Below are 23707 nucleotides of genomic sequence, written 5' to 3'. Positions count from 1 at the left end.
TTCATCCATCCCGTGTTGTGATCCATCAAAAACAACCAACACTTGACTACCAACTGTATCCGAACTATTCTGACGCTAAGCTGATCGATACAACCGATCGAGTAGAATGGCATCGGGTGCAACAACTACTGGTCACTGACGGAACAAGCAACGCAATCGGGCGCAACTGCAACATCATCTTTATCAAACGGTAACCATAAATCATCGGTAAAGTGCAGTGGGTGTACTGTAATCAATACCGTTGGTTTAGTGGGGTTTCTTGGAATTGTGGGGCAAACTGCAGCTCGCTCGATCTCGTTCCGCACAACTCGTAGTAAATACGCCACAAGCAGTCACGTGGGAGCTTATTGCGAAGAAACAGTCAACCATGGACGCGTAGTTAGCAAGCTATGATTCTCGTGATGTTGAACCTTGCTATCATGATCGAGGATACTATTTCATGCGAACTGGGCGATGGCCTTTGTACTTTGCTTATTTTCACTTATAAAATTTACTTATTTTCACTGGAAAATAAAACATCTCTTGACCAGGAATTGTTTCATAGCATCGTCTGTCCACAACGAATGTCTTGCAATATAAAGCATTCTGAAATTACTCAGCTTTTAGCTCAGAATTGGCTTCTGAAGGCATTATTGAGTGTGCTACAAGCAGTAGTTAGAAGATGAGAAATAACAGCAATCCTGTAGAACACTCCTATTGTATAGCTCCAGCTTTTCGAATACAGTACAAGATTACATTTGAATTGAGTCAGCTTCTATGTAAAAATAAATAGTAATAAAATTGGGGCAAAACGGGGCAATATGGGCACCATCTATTTAAGCATTAATTGACTACAAAGATATTTTCCAATGCTTAAAATGTATTCATTAGAGTGTTCTATGAACACCATGTAAGTTTCATAAAACTTACATAATAAATAACCAAGAAAAATGCAAAATAAGGTTTAGTAGCATATTGATCTAATTTTTACCATTTCGAAAATAAACTTAAATCAGTGACATAGGGATGCGTTGCAGTTTTACATAATATCTTTTTAAAGATATGATATTTATATACAATTTGACTGAAGAAAGCAAGGCGATTGAATGCAAATTTTTACTAATATAACCAAAAATACAAAAAAGCTTCACGTGGGGCAAAATGGGCAGTTACGCTTGGGGCAAAATGGGCAGATGCTTTTGACAAATGGCGGTTGGTGAGGCTATTTGTCGCCTCAATAATGATGACAGACACAGTTACGTACTGAAAAGTTTCGATTTCGTAGATTAAAGCGTGTAAAAAATGTTTTAATTTCGATAATATATTTTTGGAAGAATTTTAAGGGCTTTCTTGAACATCAAAACAAAAGATAGAACGAATATACAGTTCACGAAACGCGTGCAAAAGCATAGACCATTACCTAAGCGCAGTTGTTGTGGCCCATATTGCCCCAGCGTTTTGACGTTTCACAGTTTGTTTACGTATACCCATTTTGTCCCAGGGCTATGCCCATTTTACCCCGCGTGTCAAAATAGCTTCCCGTAAAACATCAACTTTTATTTTACATTGTTTTCATGATTTTAAGTTATTTTCATTCTATGTAGTAGTTTTAACCCATAGATAAATAGTGGAGGCACACAATATTGCAAGAATAATTGTGTTTTGTGGCATATTCAATGGAATATTCAGTAAACTGCTAAACATGCCCATTTTGCCCCGCTTTCCCTTATTTTATAATTCCCCAATAAAATAAAATTTAAAAAATTTAAATGCCAGTATCTCCTCTTGGTACCAGGTGCGTGGTCATGATAGGTACGAAATACTGTTTTATAGAGTCTTCGCGCTTATTTTCCTGCTTATTTTTGTCTCAATATTAATGGTTGGACAACATTTGTTTGTTAACAAGAACGTTTGTTATTTAAAATGTTCTTCCCACTACAACGCATTTTTTCCTTCTGTTTAACCAACGTATGGATTTGTTATCTTTTGAGTCATTTTATGTTTTCACTGCTTCAAGCTTATTTATTAACATGATTTTAAATATTCAAACATGTTTTGCTAATTACGGGGTCCTTTCCGTTTTAAGTTGGTAGACTGAGCTGTTTGCATTGTCTAACAGTTTTCGAGCAGCTATCTAATTGAGTATAATATACAGGTGGGCTTATCCCAAGGTGTATGAATTTAGAAGACTGATTTTTATCGCTTCTGTTTCTGAATGAAGATTTTAAGAGTGTTTTATGTATTCGTCAAGCCTCCAGAAGGCTTGTTTGTGCACAAGTTTTCATCCATCCTGTCAAAAAGTGATATTCAAATTTGATTATAAAAAACATGCTATGAGACCACCTGGACTACATACACTTTGATTCTAGATTCCACCATGTGATCTCTTAAATGCACCTTGGGGTTAATGTAAACAACACCGTGTTTTCGAGCAGGTACTCGAATCTAACACTAGCTTTGAGGCTAGAATAATCTAGACCAGGGGTCTCCAAACTACGGCCCGCGGGCCGCATGCGGCCCTCAAGAGCTTATAATGCGGCCCACGATGACTTTGTCAGATTTAATATAAATATTACGTTATTATGAATTTTTAAAATTAAAATGTTTTTTTTTTACTTTTCTTAGACAAAATCAAGCTTTAGTAACACGAAACTGTACAAGTATCATTGGTATTTTATTATAAAAAAGAGATTTAAACGTTCACTCATCAGTTAAAGTTAGCGTCAAATGGCCCTCAACATAGTTATTTTTGAAGCAATGCGGCCCGCGAGCTGAAAAGTTTGGAGGCCCCTGATCTAGACTGAAAATTGCAGGCTAGTTTTTTGAGTGGGTTTGTATGGAGTGTTTACATGATTTCAACCTCCAACTGTCAAACTCCATACAAAAAACTAACTAGAATCGTGAAGGGCCCCAATATTAATACCGGAAGTATCTAAAAGTGTACCCAGCTGTTGAATCTTTCATGACTGTATATGCAGTTTTTCGACGCTTTGCGTTGTGCTCTCTCTTTAATACTCCAATGCGGATTTAAATTCATTTAGAACAGTAATATTTTTGCAGTATGTTTATGATTGTAAATCTTTTAAAATGAAAACTTTAAATATAATAATATTATCGAATATGTTATTTTTAATAAAACGATTTAATGGATTTACTATCCTACCACATTGAAACCGGCTATTTTTTCGCACAACATGCACAGCGACGTTAATGCATGAAAAATGAATACATTCCTTCATTCTTTTCTTCCCATGTTCTTTACATTCCGGTTCGGAAAATCTGTCGCGCAATGCAAAAAAAAACCACCCGACCAGACCGCACCGGACACCGGGGTATCCATAAATTACAAACCGAAACACGATCCCTGCTCCAATCGCAACTTCTTCCAAATACGCAACCCGTGGGGGGGGGGGTGATCGGATCGTTTGCTACGCGGCGCCCATTTCTTCTTCGTGGCCCAGCATCCCCGCAGTAAGTCAGGTCGCTTTACTTATACGCCAAACGACATTAAAGTTCAAACCGTGCCATTTTAAATGTGGTTTCAGTCCATGGGTCCATATATCCCATATATCCTGCTCGCTAACTGACACCATTACGGCCACCGGAAAGCTATCGTCATCACATACGATTCGAAAAGAGCTGGAGAGAAAAGCTCGTAATACGCACGTACGACAACGGTTATAGAGAATGGTCCTGCTTTAGTTTTTTTTTTTTGGGATCCTAAAGTGCCATATTGTTCCAAAGCGTAGCGTGTGTAACGTGCGTAACAAATGTGTGTTTGTGTGTATGTGTATGAGATTTTTGTCATTTCAATTCCGAACCAGATGCGTATAACGATGCTGGCTCTCGCTAGACACCAGATGGATGATGAGTTAAACTTTACCCGGAATATGCGGAATCCCATTTTCCTCGGGTTTTCTAAAGCGTTTTTTTTCCTCCAAACTCCATTCTCCAAGAATCTGCCTCTGCTGCCAGTTTTTTTTTTCGCTTCTCCATAGCTAATGCCATTTCCACCAAACCCTCACTTCCCTCGCGCGGCCTGGAACCGTGTCAGCGATGGGTTGACATGAAAAATACGTTACAATCACTCTTCTGCGTTAAGCTAAACTGGAACTTGCAACGCGAAATGGGTTGCCATTTATCAGTTTCCAGCTTCGGTGCGCTCCATGCCGGTGGTGACCTTGGGCTGGTTTTATTTTTCACACTGCAATCCCTTTTGAGCAGTGTGTCACCCGAAATGCACACCGGGCTCACGGGTGTAGGGAAATTGTCAACGGTAGTTGGTTGTAGTTTTTATTTGGGCAAAATAGCACGAACCAACCTAAAAAATAAACAGTCATACACAAACTGCCATCACAATTCCCATTTGCATCCGAAGCGTACTTCGACTTTCGATGGCTTCCCATTCTCCAGGACTGAGCAGGGGATCAAGTTGACGCCAACCCAGATGTACACACAAACAGACAGACATGCACATGCATTTCGATCCCAATTCTCATCAGAGCGTAACGTGAGCATACCTATTTAAACTATTTCCACACGTCTCGAAGTGCTTTTCTCGTAAAACCGTGCACCCGGCAGCGCGATGTCACAACACCCGGGATGTGCCGTGGGTGAACTAAACAACACTCCATTTGTCGAACGAAAACTTCCATCCTCAGCGGAGTTTTCCAACCCCCGCAACAACGGTAACTTCCTCAGCCCTTCCTAACGCCCCACAACTTACACCTTACGCTCGGAGCTTCCCCATTAACCTCAATGGTAGGGAGGTTTTGTTTTGCTGCTGTTTTTCCAGTGCCAACCCACCCCGAAAGTCGTTTTCGACGGAGAAGATACCCGCTCAATTATAGCGATGCAGCGTGTGCAGGCTATACTTTTTTACTGCACTGCCACCGAAACTAAACCGAATGCGGTCGGATGGCCTTGCCTTCGTGATAGTGCCAAGTTAAAAAGCTGGTAATTTGTGAGTTTGATATTCCTCCCAACAACAACAATAACAACAACAACCAACCACCTCTACAACCAGCTGCATTTAACGTTCTGTACACGCACGGTGTACCTTCGTAACGCTAGGAGCGCTGTCTTTCTCTGGCTGAGTTTGGGAAAAGGGTTCTTCTGTTTTTCATTTCGTTTTGCATCGCATACGAATTGGAGCTTAAGAAGTAGCAGCAGCAGCAGCAGCAGCAGTAGCATGTAGTTAGACCCTCGCCATAGGGGATAGATGATACCGGAGTGGTTTCAAAGAGCCACACAACACACACACGTACGAGCGCGCGCATTTTAGGGAACCAGAAGGGTACAAATACACACGTGTGGGGCGTGTGTTTGTTTCATCCCGTGTAAAGGGAATCATGCTCATGCATATTAATACGGTGCCTCAGCGATCGCTTCGGTGCGCTGCGGGATCTAGCATCATTTTTTTTTCTGCAAAAATGTTTCAACAGGTTTCCGCTGTCATAACAGTGACCGTTATGCTGGCGTAAAGTAAACCCGAATATCATCAAACCTGATTCGATCTTTGCCTTTAGATGAGCTTTCGCAACGATGTGCAATAAATGAAGCAGTTAATAGAAGTGTTTAAGAACCTTACAATTTAACTCTTTAAAATAAAGGCATTTTAGAAGTTTGGTTCTTGAAGTCTTGATAATCACTAATCCTAAAAAATCGTGGAAAAGCACCACAAGTACTTAAATTGTAAAGGTGCACAATCCGTTTGAATGCTTTCCTTGAAGAAACTATTGTATGCTATAAATTGAGTTTATAATCACGCCGGTCTCGTAGTACAGTCGTCAACTCGTAAGACTTAACAACATGCCCGTCATGGGTTCAATCCCCAAATAGACCGTGCTGCCATACGTAGGACTGACTATCCTGCTATGGGGGGGAATCAATTAGTCACTGAAAGCCAAAGCCCACAAGTGGGTACAAGCAGGCCTTGACCGACATCGGTTGTTGAGCCAAAGAAGAAGAAGAATCACGCAGCAAGAATAACAGAATAATAATAAAGCTCAATAATCAAAATAATTATCATCTTAATAGGTTCTACAACCATTGTTGTTATAAGCCTACCAGAGAAACTAATGAATTTGGCTCTCGCCGACCGACCCTTAAGCAAAATTAGACAGCCACAGTTGGGACTGTTTGATTACATTGTGAAATGAAAAATATAGAACATATTACACATAATTCAAAGATTCAGACGCATAAATTGGTTTAAAAGCATTCAGAATTAAACAAAATAACTGCATAGAAGAAGGACCGAAGAAGTAAATTTCGTCCAACAAACGTAAGCATTACAGGCTAACAGTGATTTATCATAATGTCTTCTGAATATTGGTCAAAGTATAGACCATTGCTAAAGTTTAAGATAAAGATTTTTGTTTTGTTTTAGATATGCCAACATGTGTTGCCTTATAATCAGGGTATCAGCTCGCTTAAGCGCCTAAAGATATACTTTGAGGTTTTTAAGCTAACATATATACCTATCTGGACTCCTTTAAGCGCCTAAAAGTATACTTTGAGCTTATTAAGCTTATTTAATTACCTATTAAACAAACTATTAATCAAAATATAAACGAACTACTCAAACGATGAGTCTCAACCATGAGGTGTGCTTTAACCTTTAAAAAATCACTAATACTAATCTCAATTCCAGATTAGGTACCATAAGGATTTCACCTCCAAATAAACTACTTCTGGTCATCATAAAAGATCACCAAAATGTGACAGATTTTCGTACAGCGATTGACATTACACGCCAGTTCCTGCTTAGCTTTATGAGATGTGAACTAAAAACTTCTACCCTTTCGCTAGATCCGCTGAAGCAAAAGCAGCACTGCGAAAACTTTTATGTGCTTCCTTCTTTTATTCCACTGCGACAATTATCCAATCGCATGTGTGCAATTGCCGGAATGCCAAGATGGCACCATTAGCGCTAATGGGTTTCTGGCGAAAGCGTTGCTCATCAAACTTGCCGCGTTTCGACGTTCTGGAGCTCCCCTCGGCGAGAACTTTTACCACTGTAGCTAGTTAAACATGCAAGACGTTAGCTTTTAATACACTATCGCCCGTAAAACAGGTCCGTAAAAGTGAACATAAAAATAGTGTAATGTGCAGTTTTTCACGATAAAACGATAAGACAACATCATCCGCACTGGTAGAACTGGATGAAGAGCTTTCTCAGGAATACTCGTTTACTGGCGACTCGTATGTGATGATGTATTTAAAGACTACTATTCTGAGAAAGCTGAAATGTTTTATCATTTTCTGAACAGCAACGTGTGCGCGTGTGTGCAGGATTGGAATGTGCTTTTCCTGTTGAGATACAGTACACCCATCAAAAAGGTATGTAGTAGCGTAGGCAGCAATGCATTGGGAAACATTGGCATTTTTTTTGGGACGAAAAGGCCATCTTTCTGAAGAAATTTCCTGTCATGAAGTGTGTTGTGGAATTTTGTATAGGTCAAGCTTTTCATCGTTTATCATCAACATCCAGCATTCCTAGTATTTGGTTGAAACTGTCTGCTCCTATTTGTCGATTACTCTATATTTCTCTGTAGAATGTAACCTCTAATCCAGTGTTTTGTTTCGAGATACGTTTGATGTACGTTTGCTCGTATAATATGGTTATATTATTCCAACAAACTGTCCGAAATTCAAAGTTTAACTATTTAACTTACAGATATGTTTAAACAGTCTTTTTAAACCTGCTGGACCTGCTGCTTCATACATTGCCTTCTCATTGAGCAGCGTTCGACGTCTTGGCTTAATCCATGCTAAAAATAACTTTTCTAACAAGTTTACACTCCGTCAAACCGTTCAAGGGGAAACCATTCGCCTACTCCATTTACCCGGTACATGGCGAATAATTTAATAAACCGCATCGTCGTTCGTACCCTTGCTTCCTCTTCGAATCGGTGCCGTCCTTCGTTCGGATAAAGATTAGTTTTTAGCAGCTCATAAAAGTATTCCCTGTACCAGCTCCACCGTACCTGATACCATAAAACTTATCACACACACACACACGATGACGAGCCTTCGAGGTAAGTTTAGCTCTTGGCGAGCATAATAAATGTCGACAACCTGTGAGCATTACTGGGCTGTGCGCTCCTAATGGAGCGTTTCACGTTTCCTATCGGTGCCGATCTAAGATCTTGTGCCAAAAGGAGCGGTAAAGCGAGCGCCCAAGTGACGGCCAACTTCATGCTTTCATACGTCTGAAAAGGGGGAGAGTATACGGTTGCGCGTGTGTATGAGTGTGTGTGTGTGTGTGTGCAGAAACCACACGTCATTTCATTTTTGCCTGCAGCAACCTTCTGCAGTTTTCCACAAACGACTAAACTATATGCACATATCGCAGCTGGTGGTTTGGTTATGCTGGGAGAAATAAAGCTCCTCCAAACAACGCACTGAAGGTTACGCTTTTGTGCTCAAGTAAGCAGGAGCATAAAACTGTTTGTCGGAAACCTGTTATGTTGCTTATCTTATCCATTAATTTTCCTTACTTTCCTTTTAACTGATTCTGTGCTCGCTAACGCGGTGTATTTAATAATCAGTTTCCAAGTCGGACGATCTAACGTGCTCACCATGGCAACTGCAAACGATAAGTTTCTCCCAGATCGCAGAACAAAGACACTCGTGAAAGTGATAGTTAAAACAATATAACATTAAATCTTATTCTTGTTTAGCACAACAAACGTTCTTTTCCTATGCCTGTTTCATCCACTTAAGTATTTGGCTATCTATGACTGAATGATATGCCCATATTAGTATGAGAAGTTCGATCCATGTGCCAGTAGGGATAAACACTAAAACGCCTAAATGTATACATTTTTTATCCATTTATTATTCAGACGATACAGTCTCTTATTATTACTCTTCTTTTATTTTGAAAACTGCAACATATTTAAGATTTCATAACTGACATTTATTTAAATATTCTACTGACGTGTTCTGTTAGTTAAATGAAAAAGAAAACAATATCTTATAAAAGAGCGAAAGTTATTTTATTATTTTTACAAATTTTTTATAGCTGTTCTGGTGTGTATTATTTCAGATCTGACACCCTATTACTAGTAAAATTTTCTTTGTGAAACAATTCCTGTTTGCAATAACCAAACGTTGAACAAAAGTTTCACATTTGAGAAATGAAATGTAATTTTCAAACATCCAATTTTCTTTGTATCATAACAAGCTTAAAGATATTGCAATGTTATCAGCTTGCATACCTTTAGGCGAATACTGAGGCCATCAAGGTGTTACGTTTACTTATGTGTCAAAAAAATCTTGTAAATAATGGCATCAGTCAATGGAAATTCTCTGTAATGAATAAACTTTAGCTTTTTCCTGAAGCGCAATTACTGTAAATTCTCATCTTGCTGAAAAGTAATGTTAACATGTTTCCCTTTATGCCATCACGTTCCGCTTGCAGCCTGGGGTTTCCCTTTGGCGAAATAAAACGAGTTTAAAAACGAAATTGGCTTGTAATGTAAATTATTTTAACCTTCGTCCATCGCGCTCTCCACACACGTAGCTGTCACGCAGCTGCCACAGCGGGGGTAATATCATTCAATTATCCTGTTACTAAAGCTCGCCCGTACGGACACACCAACTTTGCCCCGAACCCGAACAAGGGTTCGTCGTAAATGTCGATGATTTTACCTTATCAGCAGTTAATAAATTGTTCCTCCGGCCGTTCCCATCGATCGAGGCGGCCAGTACGGCCCAGTGCTCAGTGTCCAGTACACGTGCATATCACTGGCGCTGGCCGGCGTCGATAAAAATCAGGACAGGAAAACATGTGAGGAGGAAAAGTTTCTCATTTCCTCCTGTCTTTCGTACCAAGCGTACGTACATGCATGCAGGACGCTGGATGTGGTAGATGAGATTTTTTGTTGTAATTTGATTTTCAAATTTTTTTTTTAGTTTTGCTCCCACTCTTTTCCTGCCTCGTGCCCAAGGTGGGTGTGCACAGGCTGTACGTTGATAATGGTATGACATACTTTTGCCGTGCATCCCCCGAGCCAAACGCTCGCTGTAATTTGATCTAGTTTGTTTGGTTTTATTGTTTTACATGATGGGGACAACTTTTTACTCGAGAAACCTTCGCCCATATACACGCATGGAGGTACGTGTACATATTTGAATAATAGGTGGTTTATATATTTTTCCAGCTGAACAAATACCGAGTTTTACCACACACGTCACGAATGAATCAGTCAACCGACCGCGCTCTAGTGGCTTCATTCAACAGTGCCCACGCACGTACGTTTTGCAATTCGAATAAGCTGCCCAGGATAATGTAAACCGTACCATATGCCTCCCGTCCCGTCCATTTAATCCCACCGCTACCGCACTTATCAATGAGAGCACGCGAACCCAGCCAGCCAGTGCGTGGGAGTGTAAAACATTCCACGCTGGTGGCCATCGTTCACCTTTTGCTGGACGCTAGAGATAGAGAATTTGTTTCGACATGCTATTTCGCTTTTTATTCGCCATTTTATTGGAGCTCAATCGTGACCGATGGTTCTGCTGGAAAGGCTAAATTTAATTGTAACCAACCGGAACATGCTCACCTCTAACCAACGATTCGGTTGAAGTTTTCCATTGCCATGGCGGTGTCCTTTCGGTTTGGTTTTTTCTCCCCACACAAATTCTATTTTGAAACATTTCCACCAAATAAAATGCTGCTTAAAGGTTACACTAAAGGTACACCGTATGAATTCTTGCTTTTGAGTAAGATTACTACTTCAAAGCCCTCATACGGCAAGAGGATAAAGCGTGCAAAGGCCTCCAAAACTCGGTCCCGCACCGTCCATCACCCGTATTCGGAAAAAGTTGGTTCCGCAGTTGCTTGAAATGGCTGATTTTGAAAGCTGGCCGTCCCTTTTTTTATTCACATGTTTAATCTACTTTCTATCTAGTTTTCCCTCATTTCTCATCGTCTTTTTTTTTGTTCTTGTTTTTTTTGCGCAGCTTCTGGGTTGTTTGACAAACAATTCATTTTTCCCAAACAGCATGTTTCCTTTTTGACCCGTGAAGATTTGATAACCGATTTCTGTCCCTACCTTTCTGGAACACTCAACGATTGGGACAGTTGGGCAGACGACAAGGGCAGACGACCGATGGGATGGTGTTTATCTACAGGATTGAAGAAGCACTTGACAACTCAATTTACAGGCTCAAGGCTGGTCTGTTTTGTTGCGAGTTGGTATTTACTTTTGGGAAAATTCGGGGAATTTATTTAAATCAAAACGGAACGTATGCCTTCGGAAGCGGGTGTTTCTAGCCATATTCATAGTTTTTAAAAATCGCTAGTGGTAAATATTATTTTTATTTGTCTTACATGCAGCTTTTTATGCTGTCATAAGACTGTTCTAAATAAAGACATAACTTTGATCAATTGTAGAGTTACTGAACTCTCAGACTTCAAATGATATTCATTTCATGCAGTTTCAGAAAACGAAGCTGATGAAGCAGAAATAGATTTATAAACTTGACGGTTTATTCGATAGAGAACATTGACTTAACATGCCATACACGACAAGAAGAAACGAGGAAGCTTTACTTCGTATTGAGTTATAAGTAACATGTTGCAAGTAACAATTATCTAACATAAGTTGAGTTTATCTAATGGCATAAAATGTGACTGAGTTGTATCTTTTAAATCTTTTAGTTGTATCTTTAAAAAATTGTAATCTTTTATTCTGTTGATGTTTTAATGTGTTTTTTTCTAAATGATTCATTGTGGAGTTGAGTAAATCTGATTCTGATTCATGAATTTGAATGAATCTTTGAAAAGATTCAATGAATCTGAATCTCGATTGGTAAGATTCATGAATCTCAAAGATTCATGAATCTACAAAGATTCATTAATCTCGAAAGATACATGAATCTCGATGCATTCATGAATCTCAATAAATTCACGAATCTCAAGGAATTCATAAATCTCCCAAAAATCGAGCTTGAACTTCTTATTATTATTCTTCTTGGCGTAACAACCTACGTGATCATGCCAGCCTATACATGTTTTCGAGCCTTCCTGGGAAGTACCACGCAGTCGTATAGTTAGTTTTGCTACGGGGAGACGGTTCATGCGAGGCTTGAACCCACGACGGGCATGTAAGGTGGGATCGCGCAAACTCAATATTCAAACTCTAAGCATTCATGAATTCCTGGAGATATGTGAATTTAAATGGATTCATTAATCTTTCGAGATTCATGAATCCTTGAAGATTCGTTGATGTTTTGGGGTTCATGAATCCTTGAAGATTCATGAGTTTTTTGAGATTCATGAATCTTTGAAGAGTCGATTCGAGATTCGAAGAACCATCACTGAAGATTCATGTGAATGAATCTCAACGAAAGATTCATGAAACCCAACAATACTTTCATGCCCTCTGTAGGACCTCTTTTGTACTTCGTAGGACTGACTAGTTCGGGTTTGGGTTATTGAAAAAACTGATATTCAACCCCATAAATGATAAAGGCTGCTGCATCAAATAGGACGCCGTATGATTTTAATCGAACAAAATATAATTGGTTCGCAAACATCCGTTCAATCTACTAACATATGTAAAACATCTATTTTATATTTGAGTTACAAAACGAATAAAAAAAATTAATAAAGCAAAACCGAACACGTTAAGAGTGTTTTGCTATACTTTGGATGCGATTTTTTTTTATTCTCCCAGTTTGTTTGTGCATAAACTTTTCAGTTCGTCTTACGAGTTTTTTAATCCAATTTCCTTGCAACTTTTCGCTCTTTTCCCCATCTCTTTGCATCCCTCACGTATTCCTAACGTTGATGTCGATAGGTCGTTGAACCATTCAAACTTCCTATCATATGGTTATAACAATTTGATTTAAACCCTGATGCATAGCTGCGTGCCTTTAAAAGCCGGATTAATGGTAGCTTAACGAAAAGCTTTAATGTCATCGAATATCAACATGCCGTCTTCATTTAGCCGTGACATTCCACCCATACCCAGGTCAGCAAAACAAAAATCGAGTTTGAAAATCATTAGTCAAATGCTAAAAGCCTTTGTTGCTAAAGTCCTCCGCCCTCTGTGGTTATTAGCGAATGTATAATGAAGTTATACAACAAACCACTTCCATAACACTTTATTCAATCTACCAGTAACAGCTTCGTAACACTCATTTCAAACACTTACCTTTCAACCCTATCACTTAGGGGAAAGCGGGGCAAAATGGGCATGTTAAGCAATTTACTGAATATTCCTTTGAATATTCCACAAAACACAATTTTTGTTTCATTATGGTATACCTCCACCATTTATCTATGGATTAAAATTGCCACATATAATGAAAACAACTTAAAAACAATAAAATAATGTAAAATAAAAGTTGATGTTTTACGAGAAGCTATTTTGACACACGGGGTAAAATGGGCATAGCCCTGGGGCAAAATGGGCATATGTAAACAAACTGTGAAACGTCAAAACACTGGGGCAATATGGGCCACAACAACTGCGCTTAGGTAATGGTCTATGCTTTTGCGCACGTTTCGTGAAATGTATTTTTCGTTCTATCTTTTGATTTGCTGGTCAGAAAAGCCCTTAAAATTCTTCCAAAAATATGTTATCAAAATTATAACAGTTTTTACACGTTTAAATCTACAAAATCGAATGTTTTGAAGCTGTGCCTGTTATCATTATTGAGGCGACAAATACAACACCATAGCCTCACCACGCGCCGTATGTCAAAAGCATCTGCCCATTTTGCCCCAAGCGTAACTGCCCATTTTGCCCCACGTGAAGCATTTTTGTACTTTTTATTATATTAGTAAAAATACGCATTCAATCGCCTTGCTTTCTTCAGACAAATTGTAAAGAAATATCATATCTTTAAAAATATATCATGAAAAACTTCAACGCATCCCTGTGACACACGTTTAAGCTTATTTTCGAAGTGGCAAAAATTACATCAATATGCTGCTAAACCTTATTTTGCATTTTTCTTAGTTATTTGTTATGTAAGGGTTATGAAACTTACATGGTGTTCATAGAACACTCTAATGAATACATTTTGAGCATTGGAAAGCATCTTTGTAGTCAAATAATGCTTAAATAGAGGGTGCCCATTTTGCCCCACATGCCCATTTTGCCCCGCTTTCCCCTACCTACGATCGGTGATTAAGCGATACCCAATCAATTGCCATAAACGTTCATTGCTCGGCATAGCGGCACATCCTTTTTCCAGCTAGCATTCTCCCTTGCTGCCGAAATTCTCAACATAAACACCAATCACTCGCCTTGCCGTTTCAATCCAAACTCTAATCCACCTTCCCGTACTACCAGTACCCAGACAAAGTGAAAATCAATGCATTCAATTGCGGAAAGCCCCAGCTCTTTGCCCATCAATTGGGGGATGATTGTAAGTTGTGAATGTGTTTTACATTACAACGACAGAAAAATGAGCTCCAAAGCGAGAACAACAGAAAAGCAAACTTTCACCCATACTCCGAACTGTTTGCTCCGGGCTGGAACGCTGCATCGTACAATGTTTCGGATTGATGAGAAACAGCAACAGCAAAAAAAAGGAGTAAAGCTACGGGTACGCTTCCATCCTAACCCGGCGCACATTGTAATCGGACATGGATGGAAGTGGTGCAAGCAAAAAAAAACACACACACACCCACCACTACCCTGAGCTCAGTTAATGCCAACCCGTTTTGCCATATTGCTGCGGGCGAGTCAGGCCACCCCCTTACTTTGGGACACGGCGAGGTACAGACAATCACTCTCCTACTCGCTCGCTCCTTCTCAATGTTCCCCCTAGAGGCACTCACACCCGGCTCCTTCCTCACCTCTGGCAGGAGGCATTCGTAAGCAGATGATAAAAATCGTACCAAATCGTAAGGTGTGGTGGGAAAGTCGATTCCGGTTCAAATAGGATAAACATTGGGCTCGATTGTGTTGCCCCTTGATATTACTCAGGCGGCACCGCAAATCCTTTCTTTCGTTTTCGCTCTTCTGCTGTTCCTTTTGTGGCTTGATTTTGTGTGTGTGTGCTGGGAGTGGCGCCGTTGTGACCTTGGTGCCTTGGTGTTTTCTTTACCCATATTTTTTTCCCCATTTTGCTTGCCCTCTCGTTCGAACCCCGTCGTGTAACGTGACGCCTACACCTGCAAAAACCGTGCTGGAAAACACCTAAACGCTTGCACTTTTCACATTTTCCAGCGCCCCGAGCAGTGGAAGCTCATGAAGCTTACCCCGATGTAAACGATATCCGTTTTCTGAACGGCACACCGTGCGATCGGTGACCTGGCCGATTGGTGGTAAGGTTGGCACAGACACAGAGGTGTATTGGAGAAAGAGCGTCAAAGAGCAGCAGCAGCAGCAGAAGAGGGTTGGTTCACTTTCGATCGAGGCGTGGGCCTGCCTCGGGGTCGGGTTACGCTCGATGATTCGCTCACTTCCCACGGCGATGCCACAAACCACCGTACGCAAAAGTGCGTGGATGGTAAAAGCTTGCAAGCAATGCTTCGGTGTGCGTGCGTCTGCCTGTAGATAGAACGGGGGAGCTCTCTTAAAACCGCTCTATTTAGCTATAGTGTGCACACGCACACTGTGCAAAACATCCCCTTACCCCTTATCCATGATCCCTTTCATATGCCTGCTCTTTCTCTCTCACTCTCACACACACGCACACAACCTTTCTCGCTTTATTATGAAGATTTATTCAACACGAATAATAGTGAATTTATTGCCACTTGACCAAAGAGGTCGACAAGCATTAGAACTCGATACGTGGGCTGGGTATGCGGTTAGTGCTGTGAGTGTGCCGCTTGCGAGCACTGTTGTTGAAGCGGCTGTGTTTGAAAAGTAATCCAATTCCTCCAAAACCACATTAATTTAGCAGGATTTAAGAAGAAATGGTTGCTGGAAAGCTCTCCACCCTGTGCCATGTGGTTGAGAAGCAGCAAGAAGCGTTTGTGGTTCAATGATCATTTCACTTCTATAGTTTGGCGCAAGAGCTTTCTCGCAACTAACAATTCGCACATGTACCTTCTGGGTGTACTCTACCGGGTAAAATTTGTTATTCTTTTTGTTTTAATTGACACAATTTTTAAGTAAATTTAATTTTCTAAACTCGAAGAAGAATTTATGTTATAATCGTTAAACATTGAATGAAAATGTTGGCTGAACCCAAGTCAATCGGCAAGATTTTTGAGACCAAGAACTTTGTGACTAAGAACTTTGCGACCAAGAACTTTGCGACCAAGAACTATGTGACCAAGAACAATCCGAATAATAACTTTGCGACCAATAACTTTGCGTCCAAGGATTTTGCGACCAAAAACTTTGCGACCAAGAATTCTGTGATCATTTTTGGTTTTTTGCGACCAGGAACTTTGTAACCAAGAACTTTGCGATCAAGAGCTTTGCGACCAGAAACTTTGCAACTAAGCATTTTGCGACCAGGAACTTTGCTACCAAGAACTTTTGCGACCAAGAACTTTGCGTCCAAGCATTTTGCGACCAGGAACTTTGCGACCAGGAATTTTGCGTCCAGGAACTTTGTGACCAAGAACTCTACGACACAGAACTTTGCGACCAAGAGATTTACGACCAAGGACTTGGCGACAAAGATCTTTGCGACCAAGATTTTTGCGACCAATAATTTTGTAACAAAGAGTTTTGCTACCAAGATGTTTGCGACGAAGGACTTTGCGAAAAAACGACTATGCGACCAAGAACTTTGTGACTAAGAACTTTGCGACCAAGAACTTTGCGACCAAGGACCATGCGACCAAGAACTTTGCGACTAAGAACTTTACGACCAAGGACTATGCGACCAAGAACTTTGCGATCAAGATTTTTGCGACCAAGAACTTTGCGACAAAGAGATTTTTATGACCAAGAACATTGCGCCCAAGAGATTTGCGACCAAGAATTTTGCGACCAATAACTTTGCGACCAAGATTTTTGAGACCAATAACTTTGCGACCAAGATATTTGCGGTTAAGCATTTTGCGACCAAGCATTTGGTGACAAAGAACTTTGTGACCAAGAACATTATCAACAACAATCTTGTCAGGCCAAGAATAAATCAACAGATGTTTCCTATTTGATAATTTAACAGCCGTAGAATATGAAAAAATGCAGAATACCACGTATTTCTAAGAGCATATAGCACACTTTTTCTGTCAATTTGTCACACATAAAAACTAGCTAGAGCATGAAAACGTTGTCCCTAAATTCGGAATATAAAATAAGCCGTATTGTTTTTTCACCCATACAGAATGTTTTTCGAGAATAGTTTATCAGAATGAAATACTAGCTATCCTCTGCATTGCAAACTACGTACATTCATATGATTTATTTTGCATCTCGGTACAAAAATAAACATACACAGTGGTACAGCGTACAGGTACAGCGTGTACGTCAAGAAAGAATAACTTCGCTGTTCAAACATTAAAAAAAAACAAATGGAACGCCATAGAATGTATGCACATGAATGCACAATGAATGCCACAGCCCGACCGTGTCAATAAACCGATATGCAAAGCTGTGAATGTACGATAGCTTTATTTTCATGAATAAATTCTTCCTTGCCTATGTTTGCAAAGGGAACACAGACGCACACCCACGCCAATATCACTAACACTCTCCACCACATATCAAACAAACCCTCTCCCCCCCCCCCCTATTGGAAGATTGTCTTTTCTATTGCAGCAAGGGAAACAAGCATATGCAATTCCGCATGCTATTACTGGTATGAAAAACAATCGATGTTTTGGTGTATTCAAATGTGCTGCTTCGCTCTACGGCATCTATCGACGCCAGACGCCACAGCACTCACTCGACAAACATTTGTGTGCACTCAGCCTTCGGTCGGTCGTTTTTCTCAATCACACTCTACAATGCCAGGCACACACACACACCGTTTTCCAAGCCTTTTTGTTTTGCCTTATGCCTGCACGCTGGGTGAACAAAAACAGGCCCGGCAAAATTCCCACGCTCGATGGTGTGCACACGGTGATGTGCAAATTATGCACAGCACCTTCGCACAAAGCACCATGCGCCTCCTCCACCAGGCACGTGAAGCACCAGGCTTCTCCATCGCACTTTGCAGCACAGGAAGAGTACCAAGGACGCAAGACAGCATCGGCGCTAGGTTTGCCACGTCTTTGTGTGTCTGCATCGTTTGCATCGTCTTCATCCTGCACTTCACTTCAAGCGTGTTGATAATGCTTTCATCACCATTGTACAAATTACGCTGTCGCGTAAAAGTTCAAAGTCACCTCGCATCGCAGGCCGTTGTTTGTTAATTTGCCGTTTAGGGGGAAATGCTCTTGCTGTCAAGCACAGGGACAGACGTCCAAGAGCATTCCCAATATCTGTGGCAAATTTGTCCGCCCTGCCGATGGCAAGCGAGAAGCCAGGGGGAAACACACAAAGCTCAAACGTGTCTGTGTCATATCAACTTCACGCTGCCACAGTCGAGGGTCATTTACATTTACCTTTTTTTGTATGATCCAGCGTTCATACAGTCGTTCAAGAAGTCTTTTTTTTTTCTTTTCTCATTTTTGTTTTTTGGTTACATTCTTTCCGATGTTTGTGGCAACAAGGACAGACAAAAATGGGCTACCATCTAAGCGATCCGGGCAGGCGGAGTGTTTGCAAATAACACTTCACGTTGTTTAAGTGGCAATTCAAAACACCCGTTTCTTTTGATGGCTATCAGCCGAGAAGGGGAAGCGAAAAGTCGCTTTGAGCTTTGAGTTTGAGCGAGTGAAAAAAGGAAAAAGCACACACACAGCGGGCACGAAACAGTGGGGACGAAACTTTCATCCCCAGGCATGGCTGGAAACGATTGTTTCCAAAGTATGCTTGAGCTATTCTTTCCTCAATTTTGGCAAAAGTTTCAACAGTTTCAAACACCGATTAGGAAGTTTTATGAAGCGAAACCAGCTGGTGCAAAGTTGCAGATTTATATGCCGCAGTACAGTAGAACGCTCTGCATGTTTACATATTAGCTATAAGCTAGTTTGTACGTGAAAAATCATCATAATTACTCAACCATGCAGTTACAAAGCATGTCCCCACTTTCTAAAGCTTCACACTGATTTGAACAATATCAAAAGAAGGCATCCTTAATCATTCCGGATCAACAACACTCGGCAGCGGTAAGATTATCCATTGACATTTAATGGAACTAATCATCATACTTTTGTACGTGCGCGGCCACGGCAAAACGGAACAAAGGCCAGACAGAGCTATGAGGGCGAACATAAGAAGCATAAATGAACAAAAAAAAACAATCTCACCTCCCCCCCCCCCCCCCCCCCCCCCAAAGTCCCCAGCTCGATCGCTCTCCGAAACGAATGTAGATAATCCTCTCGGTTGCAAATTTATCAGCCATCCGTGCCGTGAAAAAAAGGGGGGATTTCTGCCCGATTTCGCCTTCCTCCATCTTCACCTTTGCACCACACCGCTACTACTACTCTAATCCTTCTATTCATCGTGCTCGTGCTTATACGGTGCTCGCCTAACCGTCTTCGGTGCACCAGCTGCGAGAAATAGCAGAATTTATGCGTACGTTGTACCCCGAACCGACGCAATCACACGACGCTAGAAAAATACAACATCGGCACGTAATCAACACCCGGGCGCCCTATCAACACAATCCACCATCCCGTCCCAGGGTGCAGATTACGCCGGCTGCACGTCATCATTGTCGACGGTGTTGTTTTCTTCCCCTTTCCTTTTCGTCCTTTTTTTCTCTCTATTTCTATCTGCGTATGTCAACCACCACCAATGTATCACGCTTCTGTGGCCCGTGAGTCGTGATTTTGCCTATTGTTGAACGATTATGATCATTCCGTGCAGGGTGCGCGGTGAAGTCAGTCCGTGAAAATAAATCATGCCACTATCATGTGCCAGTGGCGAAGCGGTTGAGTTGTGTTTAAAGTTGTGTGCAATCATGCCATTAAAAATAGCACAAAAAATGGATTTTCCCTAAATAATCACCAGAAAAGCTCACATTAGATTTAGAATTTGAAAAAAAAAGGAAATTAATTCCAAAAATAATTTATTTCAAAAGAATATTAAAAACTCATTCAATCGTTGTCGTGCATAGATTGCCTGCATAGATTGGGTTTGTTTTGCATCTTCAATCACGTTAGTAATTACCTATTCCTATTAGAAAGATTCTGATCACACTCAGTACAGGCTGTAAAACAAGCAATTAGAATCAACATAGAAAAATGATTTTTACACTTCATTGAAATACATATAAATTATAATGAATTGTTGATGTACATACATTTCATTGGACATTTCATTGAAATATATAAAAATAAGAAATATTATAAAATGTTGATGTACATACAGACAAATGCAAGGACTTATCCTTCGATGCCCTTATTTAAATCCCTAGCTTAGCCTTGGCAGTGGTCTAAAAGAACATCGATGATGAAGTGGGTGGTTTTAGGAAAAAAGTCAGGCTATGAATAAATTCCCTAACTAGGATAAATGTACTAAGAGTGGTGCAATTTGAAGCGGTACAGATATGAATTTAATGGATTTCAAGTGTCAGGAAGGTAAATTCATGAATATTTTAACACATAGCAATTGGAATATGTTTCATCTTTGCAATCACAACCATTTTTACCATAAACACATCAATGTTACGAAAAAATACATATTTTTGTGACTGCTTCGTTGTACCTATAATGGTGGTATGGTTCCTATAGCCAACATATTGTGTTCCTATAGTGTTGGTAAACAAAGATGCCTCAAAAACAGTGTATAATATCAATGGAACATAGTTTTGAAGCTGTTTTTGTATGAATAGCAAGGATTACTGCCATAATTTCGATTTCTTAATTTGATACATAATTTGATGTGACATAATTTGATCGTAACAAATGTATTAATTTCGTTGATGAAAATATTGACTAAAGTACTGTATCACACCTGTCGTCAACCCACACCCAAAAGAGAAAGCTTGATTTGAAGTCGATTTTTCACTCAGCCAGATAAGCAAATTTTTGCCTTTGTTTGGTAAATTACTTACAGAAAATTCATTTATGTTGCTTATTTTAATGAAAAACTGTACGACATGTCGAAAATATCGTCGAAAAAATCTAAAATGTCATATTTTTATTAATTTTATAACTAAGACCACTAAAGGAACATGCCTATTTTGTGTACCTATAATGGCACTATCGTAAAAACGCTTAAAAACGTTAACAAAGATATGAATTTCGTTATGAAATCCTAAGGATTTTTTTTAATGTTGGCACATTTTACAAAATAATGGATTTTTCGGACACTATGTAACGGAATGACCCCATTTAACTTTTAAACCCTTTATAAAAGGCCACAGAACATTTCACACAAATAACTTAACCACTATTAATTTGTCTTATGAGACGCATTTTAGTGCAACATCACCACTTTTGGTGGGGCAATAGCATCACTCTAGGTACGTTTACCCTATGTGTGTATTAATAACAAACGTTTGGGTTTTGCTAAAAATTCGTTGTAGGTTTCTACGGCCTACTCCGTCTCGTGGACTGTATGAAGTGGGGAGCAGTACTCCCAAGTCAAAGCCATAAAAAAGGCTGGCACCCCGATGCAAACTTCCGTCTATCTAACAACAGATTTTACCAAAGAGGTCTTGCCACTCCTAATGAGAACCGAATTTCCCAAGAAGAGCAATGTATATTGAAATCTAGGAGGAAAAGATAAGTATTTGCACTGGCATTCGAACTCAATTTATTTGTGATTTCTGGGATGTTCTTATCAGGAGTCTACGTGCTCCGTTAGCGATACATACACTTTCTTGTTTAATTCTTGTTAAGTTTGCAATATTGCCACTGGATTCTGTTTGAACTGATTTAAATGGGAATTCTGTCTAATCGGAAAATACATGTAATGCGTGTTGCCTATGCATGGGCGTTGTTATTTCATTGCCTATCTTACGGGTGTGTTCTGCCTATCTCAAAATCCAACATTCGTTGTTGAGGTTTTTGAGTCGCTTTTGTTTAGGCGCATCAGTTTTGAACCATCAGTCACGAAATTAAAAACAGCTAATAAAACCATTAAAAAAGGCATGAAAAAAAATTAAAAACCTCCAAAAAAATTATTTCTGTGTAACTTTTCTAAAGCATGTTTTTTTTTGTTTTTTTTTCAGACGATTTTTAAAAGCATAAGTTTGTAAAAAAAAACTTATGTTTTCAAAGTGTTTTTAAAGCTATGATCATTTTCTAAGTCACTAAAATTTTGATTATTTTCGAAATTTATTACTACCTTAAAACTTCCAACTACGTTTTTCTATGAAAATCTCCTCCATCCCTTTGCTTGTTGCCCAAAACTATGTACAAATTTCCTAGTATTCTCGTGAAAAGCTCATCACAAAATAAATAATTCACACGTACACGCTGCATCACGCAAGGCACCGGACCGATTAGTGCCGATCATGCGTCAGCCCGGTCCGTCTGTGTCTGTCTGTCGCCGTCGATTTGGCCGACCACCGCAAAGGTTGCCAGCCCCAAATCCGGTTATCAAGCAGAAATGGTTTTACTGTTCCGCCAGTCAGCTTTCTGCCCTCCATCGACACCAACTGTGTGTGTGTGTGTGTGTGTGTGTGTGTGTGCGTCTGGATTTATAACCTGCAGCAGAGCTCGCCAGCAGGCGTTAATACAGCGAGTCCGTCGGCGCTGGGCCAGGTTTACGCAACAGGTCTACCAAAGCGGGTCGGCCACGGCCACGGTTTTATGGCAAAGAAGCGCGTGAGTGCTTGGCAAAAACAACACTCGAACCGTGCGCGATCCGTTGCGTTCTGATGGTGCCTCAAAATGGTAAACGAAAAGTGTACACATGTGTGTGTGTGTGGAAAATGTGTATGTGCGAAAACGAGCAGTGACGCCCCAATCAGCGAGAAGATTACAGAGGCTGATTGGAGCAAAATTTCATTTGACATCAGTTGTCGCACTTGTTGTATTTTTCCTTTTGTTGTCCACTGCTCTCTCTCACTCTCTCCCTCTCTTTGCCCAATTTTCCAACATGCATTAGCAGTGGACAGTGTGCACATGGCCATGTGTATGGCCAGTGTTCCGTAACGAATGGACACCGACAGTGAGCTTCATCCAGCTGTCAACGCACGGGTGTCAACGACACGGGTAGAAAGTGACCGTACACCAAAAACAGCAAACAAAAACAACAGCTGCCAAATTGGATTGGAACTGGCAATGCCATGGGCAATACGATACAACACAAATAAACAAACAGTGTTTAATAAATGTGTTCCATTTTTTTCATATCATTTAACTACATAACGCATACTACATCATTATACTAACGCGGGGAAACGTAAAGGTGGGCAAAAAGAATCACAAAATAATTGGCTCCCGCTGACCACCCGTCAGCTTTGTCCAGCGGGGGATCCTCTTACAGTAAAGCTACTTACTTTATCCCACCGTGAACCAATGCTTCTAACCCCTTCGGTCGTTGTCTCTCTCTCTCTCTCTCTCTACTCACCGTTTGATCCACAAAAATAACGACCGAAAGGACCCGTGGACACAGCACAGCAGAGGGGTAAAAAAACTGTCACAAAATGTTATGAAAATGCCAATAGCATTCCGCATTACGGCGAAAGTTGTCACCGAACAACTGACATGGAATGGCATTAGGTCATTGATTCTTCTCCCCCACCACACACACACACACACACACCGCTCCGCGTAAGTTCTTAC

At 40.4% G+C, this 23707-nt stretch overlaps 1 protein-coding gene across 3 annotated transcripts in view; it reads right to left on the bottom strand.

Moving 5' to 3' along the window:
* The window catches only part of LOC120954991 (ras-related protein Rap1), an 80946-nt gene that overhangs the window by 44810 nt on the left and 12429 nt on the right, over positions 1-23707 (bottom strand). The gene's annotated exons all lie outside the window — the stretch shown is intronic.

The sequence above is a fragment of the Anopheles coluzzii genome, chromosome 3, assembly GCF_943734685.1.
Source record: "Anopheles coluzzii chromosome 3, AcolN3, whole genome shotgun sequence".
Lineage (NCBI taxonomy): Eukaryota > Metazoa > Arthropoda > Insecta > Diptera > Culicidae > Anopheles > Anopheles coluzzii.
The sequence above is the reverse complement of the archived record's forward strand: the minus strand, read 5'-3'. Positions and strand labels throughout refer to the sequence as shown.